Here is a 16,664-nt window from a genome sequence, read left to right on the forward strand (position 1 = left end):
ACTCTTACATGCGTTTCTAGGGCTGGAAATGACTGTTTCTACATTCTACAAAGAAAGGGTTTCTGAACTGCTGCAAACACACATCAGTTTAACTCTGAAAGTTGAATACACACATTGACAAACATACTGCTAGATAGCTCCGTTTTGGTTTTAGAGCAAGATTTTCTCTTTACAGCATGTTCTCCCAAGCACTCTAGAATGTCCAAACGAAGCTTTTAGAAGAAACGTGTTTCTACCTCGCTGAATCTAAACATAGATGCAACTGCCTAAAAGGAACCAACACACAGCAGATGAGTTTGTTAGAAGCGGGTTTTCTGTGTTTTAAACGCATTCTTACTGCTAACTCTTACATGCGTTTCTAGGGCTGTAAATGACTGTTTCTACATTCTACAAAGAAAGGGTTTCTAAACTGCTTCAAAAACACATCAGTTTAACTCTGGAAGTGGAATACACACATTGACAAACATACTGCTAGATAACTCCGTTTTGGTTTTAGAGCAAGATTTTCTCTTTGCAGCATGTTCTCCCATGCACTCTGGAATGTCCAAACGCAGCTTTTAGAAGAAACGTGTTTCTACCTCGCTGAATCTAAACATAGATGCAACTTCCTAAAAGAAACCAACACACAGCAGATGAGTTTGTAAGAAGCGGGTCTTCTGTGTTTTAAACGCATTAATACTGCTAACTCTTATATGCGTCTCTAGGGCTGGAAATGAGTTTTTCTGCATTCTCCAAAGAAAGGGTTTCTGAACTGCTGCAAACACACATCAGTTTAACTCTTGAAGTGGAATACACACATTGACAAACATTCTGCTAGATAGCTTCGTTTTGGTTGTAGAGCAACGTATTTCTCTTTACAGCATGTTCTCCCATGCACTCTGGAATGTCCAAACGCAGCTTTTAGAAGAAACGTGTTTCTACCTCGCTGAATCTAAACATAGATGCAACTGCCTAAAAGGAACCAACACACAGCAGATGAGTTTGTAAGAAGCGGGTTTTCTGTGTTTTAAACGCATTCTTACTTCTAACTCTTACATGCGTTTCTAGGGCTGGAAATGACTGTTTCTACATTCTCCAAAGAAAGGGTTTCTGAACTGCTGCAAACACACATCAGTTTAACTCTGAAAGTTGAATAAACACATTGACAAAGATACTGCTAGATAGCTCCGTTTTGGTTTTAGAGCAAGATTTTCTCTTTACGGCATTTTCTCCCATCATCTCTGGAATGTCCAAACGCAGCTTTTAGAAGAAACGTGTTTCTACGTCGCTGAATCTAAACATAGATGCAACTTCCTAAAAGGAAACAACACACAGCAGATGAGTTTGTAAGAAGCGGGTTTTCTGTGTTTTAAACGCATTCTTACTTCTAACTCTTACATGCGTTTCTAGCGCTGGAAATGACTGTTTCTACATTCTACAAAGAAAGGGTTTCTGAACTGCTTCAAACACACATCAGTTTACCTCTGAAAGTTGAATACATACATTGACAAACATACTGCTAGATAGCTCCGTTTTGGTTTTAGAGCAAGATTTTCTCTTTACAGCATGTTCTCCCATGCACTTTGTAATGTCCAAACGCAGCTTTTAGAAGAGACGTGCTTCTACCTCGCTGAATCTAAACATAGACGCAACTTCCTAAAAAGAACCAACACACAGCAGATGAGTTTGTAAGAAGCGGGTTTTCTGTGTTTTAAACGCATTCTTACTGCTAACTTTTACATGCGTTTCTAGGGCTGGAAATGACTGTTTCTACATTCTCCAAACAAAGGGTTTCTGAACTGCTGCAAACACACATCAGTATAACTCTGATAGTGGAATACACACATTGACAAACATTCTCCTAGATAGCTCCGTTTTGGTTTTAGAGCAAGGTTTTTCTCTTTACAGCCTGTTCTCCAATGCACTCTGGAATGTCCAAAGGCAGCTTTTAGAAGAAACGTGTTTCTACCTCTCTGAATCTAAACATAGATGCAACTTTCTAAAAGGAACCAACACACAGCAGATGAGTTTGTAAGAAGCGGGTTTTCTGTGTTTTAAACGCATTCTTACTTCTAACTCTTACATGCGTTTCTAGGGCTGGAAATGACTGTTTCTACATTCTCCAAAGAAATGGTTTCTGAACTGCTTCAAACACACATCAGTTTATCTCTGAAAGTTAAATACACACATTGACAAACATACTGCTAGATAGCTCCGTTTTGGTTTTAGAGCAAGATTTTCTCTTTACAGCATGTTCTCCCATGCACTCTAGAATGTCCAAACGCAGCTTTTAGAGGAAACGTGTTTCTACCTCGCTGAATCTAAACATAGATGCAACTGCCTAAAAGGAACCAACACACAGCAGATGAGTTTGTTAGAAGCGGGTTTTCTGTGTTTTAAACGCATTCTTACTGCTAACTCTTACATGCGTTTCTAGGGCTGGAAATGACTGTTTCTACATTCCCCAAAGAAAGGGTTTCTGAACTGCTGCAAACACACATCAGTTTAACTCTGAAAGTTGAATACACACATTGACAAACATACTGCTAGTTAGCTCCGTTTTGGTTTTAGAGCAAGATTTTCTCTTTACAGCATGTTCTCCCAAGCACTCTAGAATGTCCAAACGAAGATTTTAGAAGAAACGTGTTTCTACCTCGCCGAATCTAAACATAGATGCAACTGCCTAAAAGGAACCAACACACAGCAGATGAGTTTGTTAGAAGCGGGTTTTCTGTGTTTTAAACGCATTCTTACTGCTAACTCTTACATGCGTTTCTAGGGCTGGAAATGACTGTTTCTACATTCTACAAAGAAAGGGTTTCTAAACTGCTTCAAAAACACATCAGTTTAACTCTGGAAGTGGAATACACACATTGACAAACATACTGCTAGATAGCTCCGTTTTGGTTTTAGAGCAAGATTTTCTCTTTACAGCATGTTCTCCCATGCACTCTGGAATGTCCAAACGCAGCTTTTAGAAGAAACGTGTTTCTACCTCCCTGAATCTAAACATAGGTGCAACTTCCTAAAAGAAACCAACACACAGCAGATGAGTTTGTAAGAAGCGGGTCTTCTGTGTTTTAAACGCATTAATACTGCTAACTCTTATATGCGTCTCTAGGGCTGGAAATGAGTTTTTCTGCATTCTCCAAAGAAAGGGTTTCTGAACTGCTGCAAACACACATCAGTTTAACTCCTGAAGTGGAATACACAAATTGACAAACATTCTGCTAGATAGCTTCGTTTTGGTTGTAGAGCAACGTATTTCTCTTTACAGCATGTTCTCCCATGCACTCTGGAATGTCCAAACGCAGCTTTTAGAAGAAACGTGTTTCTACCTCGCTGAATCTAAACATAGATGCAACTGCCTAAAAGGAACCAACACACAGCAAATGAGTTTGTTAGAAGCGGGTTTTCTGTGTTTTAAACGCATTCTTACTGCTAACTCTTACATGCGTTTCTAGGGCTGGAAATGACTGTTTCTACATTCTCCAAAGAAAGGGTTTCTGAACTGCTGCAAACACACATCAGTTTAACTCTGAAAGTTGAATACACACATTGACAAACATACTGCTAGATAGCTCCGTTTTAGTTTTAGAGCAAGATTTTCTCTTTACAGCATGTTCTCCCAAGCACTCTAGAATGTCCAAACGTAGCTTTTAGAGGAAACGTGTTTCTACCTCGCTGAATCTAAACATAGATGCAACTTCCTAAAAGGAACCAACACACAGCAGATGAGTTTGTTAGAAGCGGGTTTTCTGTGTTTTAAACGCATTCTTACTGCTAACTCTTACATGCGTTTCTAGGGCTGGAAATGACTGTTTCTACATTCTACAAAGAAAGGGTTTCTAAACTGCTTCAAAAACACATCAGTTTAACTCTGGATGTGGAATACACACATTGACAAACATACTGCTAGATAGCTCCGTTTTGGTTTTAGAGCAAGATTTTCTCTTTACAGCATGTTCTCCCATGCACTCTGGAATGTCCAAACGCAGCTTTTAGAAGAAACGTGTTTCTACCTCGCTGAATCTAAACATAGATGCAACTTCCTAAAAGAAACCAACACACAGCAGATGAGTTTGTAAGAAGCGGGTCTTCTGTGTTTTAAACGCATTAATACTGCTAACTCTTATATGCGTCTCTAGGGCTGGAAATGAGTTTTTCTGCATTCTCCAAAGAAAGGGTTTCTGAACTGCTGCAAACACACATCAGTTTAACTCTTGAAGTGGAATACACACATTGACAAACATTCTGCTAGATAGCTTCGTTTTGGTTGTAGAGCAACGTATTTCTCTTTACAGCATGTTCTCCCATGCACTCTGGAATGTCCAAACGCAGCTTTTAGAAGAAACGTGTTTCTACCTCGCTGAATCTAAACATAGATGCAACTTCCTAAAAGGAACCAACACACAGCAGATGAGTTTGTAAGAAGCGGGTTTTCTGTGTTTTAAACGCATTCTTACTTCTAACTCTTACATGCGTTTCTAGGGCTGGAAATGACTGTTTCTACATTCTCCAAAGAAAGGGTTTCTGAACTGCTGCAAACACACATCAGTTTAACTCTGAAAGTTGAATACACACATTGACAAAGATACTGCTAGATAGCTCCGTTTTGGTTTTAGAGCAAGATTTTCTCTCTACGGCATTTTCTCCCATCATCTCTGGAATGTCCAAACGCAGCTTTTAGAAGAAACGTGTTTCTACGTAGCTGAATCTAAACATAGATGCAACTTCCTAAAAGGAACCAACACACAGCAGATGAGTTTGTAAGAAGCGGGTTTTCTGTGTTGTAAACGCATTCTTACTTCTAACTCTTACATGCGTTTCTAGGGCTGGAAATGACTGTTTCTACATTCTACAAAGAAAGGGTTTCTGAACTGCTTCAAACACACATCAGTTTTCCTCTGAAAGTTGAATACACACATTGACAAACATACTGCTAGATAGCTCCGTTTTGGTTTTAGAGCAAGATTTTCTCTTTACAGCGTGTTCTCCCAAGCACTCTAGAATGTCCAAACGAAGCTTTTAGAAGAAACGTGTTTCTACCTCGCTGAATCTAAACATAGATGCAACTTCCTAAAAGGAACCAACACACAGCAGATGAGTTTGTTAGAAGCGGGTTTTCTGTGTTTTAAACGCATTCTTACTGCTAACTCTTACATGCGTTTCTAGGGCTGGAAATGACTGTTTCTACATTCTACAAAGAATGGGTTTCTAAACTGCTTCAAAAACACATCAGTTTAACTCTGAAAGTGGAATACACACATTGACAAACATACTGCTAGATAGCTCCGTTTTGGTTTTAGAGCAAGATTTTCTCTTTACAGCATGTTCTCCCATGCACTCTGGAATGTCCAAACGCAGCTTTTAGAAGAAACGTGTTTCTACCTCGCTGAATCTAAACATAGATGCAACTTCCTAAAAGAAACCAACACACAGCAGATGAGTTTGTAAGAAGCGGGTCTTCTGTGTTTTAAACGCATTAATACTGCTAACCCTTATATGCGTCTCTAGGGCTGGAAATGAGTTTTTCTGCATTCTCCAAAGAAAGGGTTTCTGAACTGCTGCAAACACACATCAGTTTAACTCTTGAAGTGGAATACACACATTGACAAACATTCTGCTAGATAGCTTCGTTTTGGTTGTAGAGCAACGTATTTCTCTTTACAGCATGTTCTCCCATGCACTCTGGAATGTCCAAACGCAGCTTTTAGAAGAAACGTGTTTCTACCTCGCTGAATCTAAACATAGATGCAACTTCCTAAAAGGAACCAACACACAGCAGATGAGTTTGTAAGAAGCGGGTTTTCTGTGTTTTAAACGCATTCTTACTTCTAACTCTTACATGCGTTTCTAGGGCTGGAAATGACTGTTTCTACATTCTCCAAAGAAAGGGTTTCTGAACTGCTGCAAACACACATCAGTTTAACTCTGAAAGTTGAATACACACATTGACAAAGATACTGCTAGATAGCTCCGTTTTGGTTTTAGAGCAAGATTTTTCTCTTTACAGCCTGGTCTCCAATGCATTCTGGAATGTCCAAACGCAGCTTTTAGAAGAAACGTGTTTCTACGTCGCTGAATCTAAACATAGATGCAACTTCCTAAAAGGAAACAACACACAGCAGATGAGTTTGTAAGAAGCGGGTTTTCTGTGTTTTAAACGCATTCTTACTTCTAACACTTACATGCGTTTCTAGGGCTGGAAATGACTGTTTCTACATTCTACAAAGAAAGGGTTTCTGAACTGCTTCAAACACACATCAGTTTACCTCTGAAAGTTGAATACACACATTGACAAACATACTGCTAGATAGCTCCGTTTTGGTTTTAGAGCAAGATTTTCTCTTTACAGCATGTTCTCCCATGCACTTTGTAGTGTCCAAACGCAGCTTTTAGAAGGACGTGCTTCTACCTCGCTGAATCTAAACATAGACGCAACTTCCTAAAAAGAACCAACACACAGCAGATGAGTTTGTAAGAAGCGGGTTTTCTGTGTTTTAAACGCATTCTTACTGCTAACTTTTACATGCGTTTCTAGGGCTGGAAATGACTGTTTCTACATTCCCCAAAGAAAGGGTTTCTGAACTGCTTCAAACACACATCAGTTTAATTCTGGAAGTTGAATACACACATTGACAAACATACTGCTAGATAGCTCCGTTTTGGTTTTAGAGCAAGATTTTCTCTTTACAGCAGGTTCTCCCATACACTCTGGAATGTCCAAACGCAGCTTTCAGAAGAAACGTGTTTCTACCTCGCTGAATCTAAACATAGATGCAACTTCCTAAAAGGAACCAACACACAGCAGATGAGTTTGTAAGAAGCGGGTTTTCTGTGTTTTAAACGCATTCTTACTTCTAACTCTTAACATGCGTTTCTAGGGCTAGAAATGACTGTTTCTACATTCCCCAAAGAAAGGGTTTCTGAACTGCTGCAAACACACATCAGTTTAACTCTGAACGTTGAATACACACATTGACAAACATACTGCTAGATAGCTCCGTTTTGGTTTTAGAGCAAGATTTTCTCTTTACAGCATGTTCTCCCATGCACTCTGGAATGTCCAAACGCAGCTTTTAGAAGAAACGTGTTTCTACCTCGCCGAATATAAAAATAGATGCAACTTCCTAAAAGGAACCAACGCACAGCAGATGAGTTTGTAAGAAGCGGGTTTTCTGTGTTTTAAACGCATTCTTACTTCTAACTCTTAACATGCGTTTCTAGTGCTGGAAATGACTGTTTCTACATTCTCCAAAGAAAGGGTTTCTGAACTGCTGCAAACACACATCAGTTTACCTCTGAAAGTTGAATACACACATTGACAAACATACTGCTAGATAGCTCCGTTTTGATTTTAGAACAAGATTTTCTCTTTACAGCTTGTTCTCCCATGCACTCTGGAATGTCCAAATGCAGCTTTTAGAAGAAACGTGTTTCTCCCTCGCTTAATCTAAACATAGATGCAACTTCCTAAAAGGAAACAACACACAGCAGATGAGTTTGTAAGAAGCGGGTTTTCTGTGTTTTAAACGCATTCTTACTGCTAACTCTTACATGCGTTTCTAGGGCTGGAAATGACTGTTTCTACATTCTCCAAACAAAGGGTTTCTGAACTGCTGCAAACAAACATCAATTTAACTCTGGTAGTTGAATACACACTTTGACAAACATTCTGCTAGATAGCTCCGTTTTGGTTTTAGAGCAAGGTTTTTCTCTTTACAGTCTGTTCTCCAATGCACTCTGGAATGTCCAAACGCAGCTTTTAGAAGAAACGAGTTTCTACCTCGCTTAATCTAAACATAGATGCAACTTCCTAAAAGGAACCAACACACAGCAGATGAGTTTGTAAGAAGCGGGTTTTCTGTGTATTAAACGCATTCTTACTTCTAACTCTTACATACGTTTCTAGGGCTGAAAATGACTGTTTCTACATTCTCCAAAGAAAGGGTTTCTGAACTGCTTCAAACACACATCAGTTTAACTCTGGACGTTGAATACACACATTGACAAACATACTGCTAGATAGCTTCGTTTTGGCTTTAGAGCAAGATTTTCTCTTTACAGCATGTTCTCCCATGCACTTTGTAATGTCCAAACGCCGCTTTTAGAAGAGACGTGTTTCCACCTCGCTGAATCTAAACATAGACCCAACTTCCTAAAAAGAACCAACACACAGCAGATGAGTTTGTAAGAAGCGGGTTTTCTGTGTTTTAAACGCATTCTTACTGCTAACTTTTACATGCGTTTCTAGGGCTGGAAATGACTGTTTCCTCATTCTCCAAAGAAAGGGTTTCTGAACTGCTGCAAACACACATCAGTTTAACTCTGAAAGTTGAATATACACATTGACAAACATACTGCTAGATAGCTCCGTTTTGGTTTTAGAGCAAGATTTTCTCTTTACAGCATGTTCTCCCATGCACTCTAGAATGTCCAAACGCAGTTTTTAGAAGAAACGTGTTTCTACCTCTCTGAATCTAAACATAGATGCAACTTCCTAAAAGAAACCAACACACAGCAGATGAGTTTGTTAGAAACGGGTTTTCTGTGTTTTAAACGCATTCTTACTGCTAACTCTTACATGCGTTTCTAGGGCTGGAAATGACAGTTTCTACATTCTCCAAAGAAAGTGTTTCTGAACTGCTGCAAACACACATCAGTTTAACTCTGGAAGTTGAATATAAACATTGACAAACATTCTGCTAGATAGCTCCGTTTTGGTTTTAGAGCAAGGTTTTTCTCTTTACAGCCTGTTCTCCCATGCACTCTGGAATGTCCAAACACAGCTTTTAGAAGAAACGTGTTTCTACCTCGCTGAATCTAAACATAGATGCAACTTCCTAAAAGGAACCAACACACAGCAGATGAGTTTGTAAGAAGGGGGTCTTCTGTGTTTTAAAAGCATTAATACTGCTAACTCTTATATGCGTCTCTAGGGCTGGAAATGACTTTTTCTACATTCTCCAAAGAAAGGGTTTCTGAACTGCTGCAAACACACATCAGTATAACTCTGGAAGTGGAATACACACATTGACAAACATTCTGCTAGATAGCTCCGTTTTGGTTTTAGAGCAAGGTTTTTCTCTTTACAGCCTGTTCTCCAATGCACTCTGGAATGTCGAAACGCAGCTTTTAGAACTAACGTGTTTCTACCTCGCTGAATCTAAACATAGATGCAACTTCCTAAAAGGAACCAACACACAGCAGATGAGTTTGTAACAAGCGGGTTTTCTGTGTTTTAAACGCATTCTTACTGCTAACTCTTACATGCGTTTCTAGGGCTGGAAATGACTGTTTCTACATTCTCCAAAGAAAGGGTTTCTGAACTGCTTCAAACACACATCAGTTTAATTCTGGAAGTTGAATACACACATTGACAAACATACTGCTAGATAGCTCCGTTTTGGTTTTAGAGCAAGATTTTCTCTTTACAGCATGTTCTCCCATGCACTCTGGAATGTCCAAACGCAGCTTTTAGAAGAAACGTGTTTCTACCTCGCCGAATCTAAACATAGATGCAACTTCCTAAAAGGAACCAACGCACAGCAGATGAGTTTGTAAGAAGCGGGTTTTCTGTGTTTTAAACGCATTCTTACTTCTAACTCTTAACATGCGTTTCTAGGGCTGGAAATGACTGTTTCTACATTCTCCAAAGAAAGGGTTTCTGAACTGCTGCAAACACACATCAGTTTAACTCTGAAAGTTGAATACACACATTGACAAACATACTGCTAGATAGCTCCGTTTTGATTTTAGAGCAAGATTTTCTCTTTACAGCTTGTTCTCCCATGCACTCTGGAATGTCCAAATGCAGCTTTTAGAAGAAACGTGTTTCTACCTCGCTGAATCTAAACATAGATGCAACTTCCTAAAAGGAACCAACACACAGCAGATGAGTTTGTAAGAAGCGGGTTTTCTGTGTTTTAAACGCATTCTTACTGCTAACTCTTACATGCGTTTCTAGGGCTGGAAATGACTGTTTCTACATTCTCCAAACAAAGGGTTTCTGAACTGCTGCAAACAAACATCAGTTTATCTCTGGTAGTTGAATACACACTTTGAGACACATTCTGCTAGATAGCTCCGTTTTGATTTTAGAGCAAGGTTTTTCTCTTTACAGTCTGTTCTCCAATGCACTCTGGAATGTCCAAACGCAGCTTTTAGAAGAAACGTGTTTCTACCTCGCTTAATCTAAACATAGATGCAACTTCCTAAAAGGAACCAACACACAGCAGATGAGTTTGTAAGAAGCGGGTTTTCTGTTTATTAAACGCATTCTTACTTCTAACTCTTACATACGTTTCTAGGGCTGGAAATGACTGTTTCTACATTCTCCAAAGAAAGGGTTTCTGAACTGCTTCAAACACACATCAGTTTAACTCTGGACGTTGAATACACACATTGACAAACATACTGCTAGATAGCTTCGTTTTGGTTTTAGAGCAAGATTTTCTCTTTACAGCATGTTCTCCCATGCACTTTGTAATGTCCAAACGCCGCTTTTAGAAGAGACGTGTTTCTACCTCGCTGAATCTAAACATAGACGCAACTTCCTAAAAAGAACCAACACACAGCAGATGAGTTTGTAAGAAGCGGGTTTTCTGTGTTTTAAACGCATTCTTCCTGCTAACTTTTACATGCGTTTCTAGGGCTGGAAATGACTGTTTCTACATTCTACAAAGAAAGGGTTTCTGAACTGCTGCAAACACACATCAGTTTAACTCTGAAAGTTGAATATACACATTGACAAACATACTGCTAGATAGCTCCGTTTTGGTTTTAGAGCAAGATTTTCTCTTTACAGCATGTTCTCCCATGCACTCTAGAATGTTCAAACGCAGCTTTTAGAAGAAATGTGTTTCTACCTCGTTGAATCTAGACATAGATGCAACTTCCTAAAAGAAACCAACGCACAGCAGATGAGTTTGTAAGAAGCGGGTCTTCTGTGTTTTAAACGCATTAATACTGCTAACTCTTATATGCGTCTCTAGGGCTGGAAATGACTTTTTTTGCATTCTCCAAAGAAAGGGTTTCTGAACTGCTGCAAACCCACATCAGTTTAACTCTGGAAGTGGAATACACACATTGAAAAACATTCTGCTAGATAGCTTCGTTTTGGTTTTAGAGCAAGGTATTTCTCTTTACAGCATGTTCTCCCATGCACTCTGGAATGTCCAAACGCAGCTTTTAGAAGAAACGTGTTTCTACCTCGCTGAATCTAAACATAGATGCAACTTCCTAAAAGGAACCAACACACAGCAGATGAGTTTGTAAGAAGCGGGTTTTCTGTGTTTTAAACGCATTCTTAGTTCTAACTCTTACATGCGTTTCTAGGGATGGAAATGACTGTTTCTACATTCTCCAAAGAAAGGGTTTCTGAACTGCTGCAAACACACATCAGTTTAACTCTGAAAGTTGAATACACACATTGACAAACATACTGCTAGATAGCTCCGTTTTGGTTTTAGAGCAAGATTTTCTCTTTACAGCATGTTCTCCCATGCACTCTGGAATGTCCAAACGTAGCTTTTAGAAGAAACGTGTTTCTACCTCGCTGAATCTAAACATAGATGCAACTTCCTAAAAGGAACCAACCACAGCAGATGAGTTTGTAAGAAGCGGGTTTTCTGTGTTTTAAACGCATTCTTACTGCTAACTCTTACATGCGTTTCTAGGGCTGGAAATGACTGTTTCTATATTCTCCAAAGAAATGGTTTCTGAACTGCTGCAAACACAAATCAGTTTAACTCTGGAAGTGGAATACACAGATTGACAAACATTCTGCTAGATAGCTTCGTTTTGGCTTTAGAGCAAGGTATTTCTCTTTACAGCATGTTCTCCCATGCACTCTGGAATGTCCAAACGCAGTTTTTAGAAGAAACGTGTTTCTACCTCTCTGAATCTAAACTTAGATGCAACTTCCTAAAAGGAACCAACACACAGCAGATGAGTTTGTAAGAAGCGGGTTTTCTGTGTTTAAAACACATTCTTACTGCTAACTCTTACATGCGTTTCTAGGGCTGGAAATGACTGTTTCTACATTCTCCAAAGAAAGGGTTTCTGAACTGCTGCAAACACACATCAGTTTAACTCTGAAAGTTGAATACACACATTGAGAAACATACTGCTAGATAGCTCTGTTTTGGTTTTAGAGCAAGATTTTCTCTTTACAGCATGTTCTCCCATGCACTCTGGAATGTCCAAACGCAGCTTTTAGAAGAAACGTTTTTCTACCTCGCTGAATCTAAACATAGATGCAACTTCCTAAAAGGAACCAACACACAGCAGATGAGTTTGTTAGAAGCGGGTCTTCTGTGTTTTAAACGCATTCTTACTGCTAACTCTTACATGCGTTTCTAGGGCTGGAAATGACTGTTTCTACATTCTACAAAGAAAGGGTTTCTAAACTGCTTCAAAAACACATCAGTTTAACTCTGGAAGTGGAATACACACATTGACAAACATACTGCTAGATAGCTCCGTTTTGGTTTTAGAGCTAGATTTTCTCTTTACAGCATGTTCTCCCATGCACTCTGGAATGTCCAAACGCAGCTTTTAGAAGAAACGTGTTTCCATCTCGCTGAATCTAAACATAGAACCAACTTCCTAAAAAGAACCAACACACAGCAGATGAGTTTGTAAGAAGCGGGTTTTCTGTTTTTTAAACGGATTCTTACTGCTAACTTTTACATGCGTTTCTAGGGCTGGAAATGACTGTTTCCACATTCTCCAAAGAAAGGGTTTCTGAACTGCTGCAAACACACATCAGTTTAACTCTGAAAGTTGAATATACACATTGACAAACATACTGCTAGATAGCTCCGTTTTGGTTTTAGAGCAAGATTTTCTCTTTACAGCATGTTCTCACATGCACTCTAGAATGTCCAAACGCAGTTTTTAGAAGAAACGTGTTTGTACCTCTCTGAATCTAAACATAGATGCAACTTCCTAAAAGGAACCAACACACAGCAGATGAGTTTGTTAGAAGCGGGTTTTCTGTGTTTTAAACGCATTCTTACTGCTAAATCTTACATGCGTTTCTAGGGCTGGAAATGACAGTTTCTACATTCTCCAAAGAAAGGGCTTCTGAACTGCTGCAAACACACATCAGTTTAACTCTGGAAGTGGAATACACACATTGACAAACATTCTGCTAGATAGCTCCGTTTTGGTTTTATAGCAAGGTTTTTCTCTTTACAGCCTGTTCTCCAATGCACTCTGGAATGTCCAAACGCAGCTTTTAGAAGAAACGTGTTTCTACCTCGCTGAATCTAAACATAGATGCAACTTCCTAAAAGGAACCAACACACAGCAGATGAGTTTGTAAGAAGCGGGTTTTCTGTGTTTTAAACGCATTTTTACTGCTAACTCTTATATGCGTTTCTAGGGCTGGAAATGACTGTTTCTACATTCTCCAAAGAAAGGGTTTCTGAACTGCTGCAAACACAAATCAGTTTAACTCTGGAAGTGGAATACACACATTGACAAACATTCTGCTAGATAGCTTCGTTCTGGTTTTAGAGCAAGGTATTTCTCTTTACAGCATGTTCTCCCATGCACTCTGGAATGTCCAAACGCAGCTTTTAGAAGAAACGTGTTTCTACCTCTCTGAATCTAAACATAAATGCAACTTTCTAAAAGGAACCAACACACAGCAGATGAGTTTGTAAGAAGCGGGTTTTCTGTGTTTTAAACGCATTCTTACTTCTAACTCTTAAATGCGTTTCAAGGGCTGGAAATGACTGTTTCTACATTCTCCAAAGAAAGGGTTTCTGAACTGCTGCAAACACACATCAGTTTAACTCTGAAAGTTAAATACACACATTGACAAACATACTGCTAGATAGCTCCGTTTTGGTTTTAGAGCAAGATTTTCTCATTACAGCATGTTCTCCCATGCACTCTAGAATGTCCAAACGCAGCTTTTAGAGGAAACGTGTTTCTACCTCGCTGAATCTAAACATAGATGCAACTGCCTAAAAGGAACCAACACACAGCAGATGAGTTTGTTAGAAGCGGGTTTTCTGTGCTTTAAACGCATTCTTACTGCTAACTCTTACATGCGTTTCTAGGGCTGGAAATGACTGTTTCTACATTCTCCAAAGAAAGGGTTTCTGAAGTGCTGCAAACACCCATCAGTTTAACTCTGGAAGTTGAATACACACATTGACAACCATTCTGCTAGATAGCTCCGTTTTGGTTTTAGAGCAAGGTATTTCTCTTTACAGCCTGTTCTCCAATCCACTCTGGAATGTCCAAACGCAGCTTTTAGAAGAAACGTGTTTCTACCTCGCCGAATCTAAACATAGATGCAACTTCCTAAAAGGAACCAACGCACAGCAGATGAGTTTGTAAGAAGCAGGTTTTCTGTGTTTTGAACGCATTTTTACTGCTAACTCTTACATGCGTTTCTAGGGCTGGAAATGACTGTTTCTACATTCTCCAAACAAAGGGTTTCTGAACTGCTGCAAACACACATCAGTATAACTCTGATAGTGTAATACACACATTGACAAACATACTGCTAGATAGCTCCGTTTTGGTTTTAGAGCAAGATTTTCTCTTTACAGCATGTTCTCCCAAGCACTCTAGAATGTCCAAACAAAGCTTTTAGAAGAAACGTGTTTCTACCTCGCTGAATCTAAACATAGATGCAACTGCCTTAAAGGAACCAACACACAGCAGATGAGTTTGTTAGAAGCGGGTTTTCTGTGTTTTAAACGCATTCTTACTGCTAACTCTTACATGCGTTTCTAGGGCTGGAAATGACTGTTTCTACATTCTACAAAGAAAGGGTTTCTAAACTGCTTCAAAAACACATCAGTTTAACTCTGGAAGTGGAATACACACATTGACAAACATACTGCTAGATAGCTCCGTTTTGGTTTTAGAGCAAGATTTTCTCTTTACAGCATGTTCTCCCATGCACTCTGGAATGTCCAAACGCAGCTTTTAGAAGAAACGTGTTTCTACCTCGCTGAATCTAAACATAGATGCAACTTCCTAAAAGAAACCAACACACAGCAGATGAGTTTGTAAGAAGCGGGTCTTCTGTGTTTTAAACGCATTAATACTGCTAACTCTTATATGCGTCTCTAGGGCTGGAAATGAGTTTTTCTGCATTCTCCAAAGAAAGGGTTTCTGAACTGCTGCAAACACACATCAGTTTAACTCTTGAAGTGGAATACACACATTGACAAACATTCTGCTAGATAGCTTCGTTTTGGTTGTAGAGCAACGTATTTCTCTTTACAGCATGTTCTCCCATGCACTCTGGAATGTCCAAACGCAGCTTTTAGAAGAAACGTGTTTCTACCTCGCTGAATCTAAACATAGATGCAACTTCCTAAAAGGAACCAACACACAGCAGATGAGTTTGTAAGAAGCGGGTTTTCTGTGTTTTAAACGCATTCTTACTTCTAACTCTTACATGCGTTTCTAGGGCTGGAAATGACTGTTTCTACATTCTCCAAAGAAAGGGTTTCTGAACTGCTGCAAACACACATCAGTTTAACTCTGAAAGTTAAATACACACATTGACAACCATACTGCTAGATAGCTCCGTTTTGGTTTTAGAGCAAGATTTTCTCATTACAGCATGTTCTCCCATGCACTCTAGAATGTCCAAACGCAGCTTTTAGAGGAAACGTGTTTCTACCTCGCTGAATCTAAACATAGATGCAACTGCCTAAAAGGAACCAACACACAGCAGATGAGTTTGTTAGAAGCGGGTTTTCTGTGTTTTAAACGCATTCTTACTGCTAACTCTTACATGCGTTTCTAGGGCTGGCAATGACTGTTTCTACATTCTCCAAAGAAAGGGTTTCTGAACTGCTGCAAACACACATCAGTTTAACTCTGGAAGTTGAATACACACATTGACAACCATTCTGCTAGATAGCTCCCTTTTGGTTTTAGAGCAAGGTATTTCTCTTTACAGCCTGTTCTCCAATCCACTCTGGAATGTCCAAACGCAGCTTTTAGAAGAAACGTGTTTCTACCTCGCCGAATCTAAACATAGATGCAACTTCCTAAAAGGAACCAACGCACAGCAGATGAGTTTGTAAGAAGCGGGTTTTCTGTGTTTTGAACGCATTTTTACTGCTAACTCTTACATGCGTTTCTAGGGCTGGAAATGACTGTTTTTACATTCTCCAAACAAAGGGTTTCTGAACTGCTGCAAACACACATCAGTATAACTCTGGAAGTGGAATACACACATTGACAAACATTCTGCTAGATAGCTCCGTTTTGGTTTTAGAGCAAGGTTTTTCTCTTTACAGCCTGTTCTCCAATGCACTCTGGAATGTCCAAAGGCAGCTTTTAGAAGAAACGTGTTTCTACCTTTCTGAATCTAAACATAGATGCAACTTTCTAAAAGGAACCAACACACAGCAGATGAGTTTGTAAGAAGCGGGTTTTCTGTGTTTTAAACGCATTCTTACTTCTAACTCTTACATGCGTTTCTAGGTCTGGAAATGACTGTTTCTACATTCTCCAAAGAAAGGGTTTCTGAACTGCTGCAAACACACATCAGTTTAACTCTGAAAGTTGAATACACACATTGACAAACATACTGCTAGATAGCTCCGTTTTGGTTTTAGAGCAAGATTTTCTCTTTACAGCATGTTCTCCCAAGCACTCTAGAATGTCCAAACGAAGCTTTTAGAAGAAACGTG

This window comes from Saimiri boliviensis, chromosome 6 (genome assembly GCF_048565385.1).
Source record: "Saimiri boliviensis isolate mSaiBol1 chromosome 6, mSaiBol1.pri, whole genome shotgun sequence".
NCBI lineage: Eukaryota > Metazoa > Chordata > Mammalia > Primates > Cebidae > Saimiri > Saimiri boliviensis.